This window comes from Pipistrellus kuhlii, unplaced genomic scaffold, assembly GCF_014108245.1.
Source record: "Pipistrellus kuhlii isolate mPipKuh1 unplaced genomic scaffold, mPipKuh1.p scaffold_m20_p_5, whole genome shotgun sequence".
In the NCBI taxonomy this organism is placed as follows: Eukaryota; Metazoa; Chordata; class Mammalia; order Chiroptera; family Vespertilionidae; genus Pipistrellus; species Pipistrellus kuhlii.
This window is the reverse complement of record NW_023425551.1, coordinates 5,852,646-5,856,075: the sequence shown is the minus strand read 5'-3', so window position 1 is coordinate 5,856,075 and position 3,430 is coordinate 5,852,646.

Here is a 3,430-nt window from a genome sequence, read left to right as displayed (position 1 = left end):
CCGGGGACAGCGACACCAGGGACAGCGACGCCGGTGGCTCCGCGCCCGGGCTCCGCCCCAGGCTCCGCCCCGGCTCCGCCCCAGGCTCCGCCCCGGATTCCGCCCCGGCTCCGCCCCGGCTCCGCCCCGGCTCCGCCCCAGGCTCCGCCCCGGCTCCGCCCCAGGCTCCGCCCCGGCTCCGCCCCGGCTCCGCCCCGGCTCCGCCCCGGTCCCGCGAGCGCCGGCGCCGGCTCCGCCCAGTTCCAGGCGCCTGGCCTGGAGGAGCGTGCTTGTCCTGAGCTAGGGGCCTCCCGCACACTCACTCACGCGTTTGCGTTTTTCCAAAATGCCAGGTGGTTTTGTGTGGTGCATTACACGTCATTCCCTTGGTCTCGACACAGTACCTGACATGACTGTCCTGGCGCACAGTGACTCCTCATTAGATGGGCAGAAGTGCCCCAAAAGCCCACTCTGCTCTTGTTCTAAACAGTGGTTCTTGGCCAGCCACACCTGAGTCCCGGCAGGGTTTATATCAAAGCCAAACTTGCTTAAAAAATTTTTTTTTCAACTTATTCTATTTTTACTACCGTGCTTCCCCGAAAATAAGGCATCCCCCCGAAAATAAGACCTACTTACAGGTTTCCTTCTGAGTGAAATATAAGGCATCCCCCCAAAAATAAGCCCCCCCTAGGCTAAACATGAGAGATTTGGTCCACTGATTCTGAAAGAAATGGAGTCACAAGAAATTCACCCGGAAATTCAGGAATTGGATTGTTATGATGATGTTCCAGAAGATGATGACATGATTGTCATTGAATAAATGAGTAAATTCTTGATACTGTAGGATTCAGTTTGTCTGGTTTGTGTTGACAACTACCGTACTACCGTACCGCATACAGGTAATAAATTTCCTTTATTTTCATTTAACAATAAATGTGTACCGTATTCTTCTTCATGGAAAAATAAGAGATACCCTGAAAATAAGACCTAGCACATCTTTGGGAGCAAAAATTAATATAAGATACTGTCTTATTTTCGGGGAAACAGGATAGTAGCCCTGCGGAAGAATCCTGTTGCTCTCCCCCCCAACTACCCTCCCATAGCTTGCTGCCCTGCCCCCTCTTGTAGCCTCGTTGGCCCACCCTCTTGCTGATCTGTGATCTTTACGCCTCAGGTCATAATGGATAATTAGCATATTCCTCTCTTATTATATAGGATATTTCAGTCTTTATAAATTAATAAGGGGAATGATGACTATTAACCTACAAGGGCTTCTCAATTTCACTCCCTAATACCCCTCATCTCGACACAACAGATGCTCCACTGCTCTCGTCTGCAGACATATTTAACATTATGACATGTAAAACTGTGCATCTGTCAGCACCGGCTTTTCATGTATTCATCTCAGCAGTTCCACTAATCAGACGCATACTGACTCTCACTGCACTTCCACAGGTGGCCTGCAGGGGTCTCACCTGTTCATTTGCAGCATCAGTATTTTATTTATTTATTTATTTATTTATCTATTTATTTATTTATTTAATTAAATTATCTGTGTACATATCTTACCATTCCCCCCCTCCCATACATACCCTCCCTCCCCAGAGTTTTGTGTCCATTGGTTGTACTTATACACATGTGTACAAGTCCTTCGGTTGATCTATTATCTCCCCCAGATCTCCCTACCCTCCCCGCTGCAATTTGACAGTCTGCTTGTTGCTTTGCTGTCTCTATATCTATCTTTTGGTTCATCAGTTTATAATGTTCTTTATTATCCATAAATGAGTGAGGTCATGTGGTGTTTCTCTTTCATTGACTGGCTTATTTCACTCGGCATGATGTTCTCCAATTAGCATCAGCATTTTAGGATCCAAAAGGAGAAAACAAGGTTTGAGGGAAAATAAAGTTTGTATCAATCCAGAAAGGAAAGGATAATAGAGAACTCTGGAACTTTTAGTGTCTTCACAACATTATACTGAAGTCTTCGGAGAATATCTGCAGGCCTGTCACAGTCAATAAAGCCAACCTTTTTTTTTTTTTTTTTTTTTTTTACTAACCAACCAGACCCGCTGAGGGCATCTATTCAAAGGGGCATGAGCTGTTGGGGAGAAGGAACTCTCCACAAATTCTTGTGACTTCCGGGACTGCTCCAGGTGAACGGACTAGCTCAACTGGAGAACCAACAGGCCCCATCCTTCACCTCCAGCATCCCTGATTGTTTCCCCATTAGGTTCCTGAGATGTTGAACTTGGGTAACACGTTGCTGTTGAAAAATATAAAAATCAGTAGTCACATCTTCTCAGGTTTCCACAAACAAAACTAGAAATATGAACACAGCCCAATGTGAGGGCCTGATGCATTATTGCTATAGCCTGTGGAGTGTCCTTCATATCTTCTATATATCTTAAGTGACCATTCCACGAGTAGCTATGAGGTACACTTATCACCAGGGGGCAGATGCTCCAACCAGTAGGTTAGCTTGCTGCTGGGGTCCAGCCAATCAGGACTGGGTGAGTCACCTGTATATGTCCTGGAGCCCTCCAGCGGCCCCTCCCCAGCCCTCATCATGCAACAGTGGGGTTCTTCAGCCTGGCCTGCACCCTCTTGCAATCTGGGACCCCCTCGGAGGATACTGCTGTTGGAGTAAATACAATACCAATCTGGGACCCCCTCGGAGGAATCCATGCACCGGGCTCCCTGTTAGAGTATATGACATCAAGAGGAGTTGTGTTTTACTGACATAATGGGGCATATGAAAATGCCTCGCAGACGAGGCTACACTGGGGAGTCCTAGCTGCCTGCGAGCAGCTACTGCGTCTTATTTCTGAGTCAGCACTTACTGAGTCATATTTTTTTCTTGATTGTGGATCACATTTTCTTGCTTTTTAGCACGTCTGGAAAGTTTTTGATTGCACACTTGAATGTTCTGAGTTGTACACTGTTAAAGGTATCTTTAGAAAGACAAAAATAAATAAGTAATTGGATAGAAAAATGGCAGTCTTACCCTCATGTTTTATTTTCAGAGTTGACATTTAGGAACCTATAGGTTTCAGATCCAGAACAGAGGTGGAGGAAGAACTAGAAGGTCAAAATTGCAGAAAGGGGGAAAAATTAGCCCAAAGTTTCCTGTCATTCAATGAAAAGGAGAAATTTTAAAAAAAAATATGTAGGGTCTGTATCTGAGTGACTTTGAGGCTGGAAAAAGTGGCCTCTTAGCCCTAAAGGCTACCACCACGGGCTGCAGGTTCCTTCACCTCTGAGGTATTGTATTTACTCCAACAGCAGTAGTCACTGTGGGATGCCCTTGAGGCAACATAAGGATTTCTCTTTGCCTTAGGCCTCAGAGAGCTTAAGGAGCCTGGTTATGAGGAGGAACTTTCACTTGTGAAAAGAATGACCCCTGAAGGTATTATCAGACTTTTTAAATACTACCCGTGTTTCCCTGAAAATA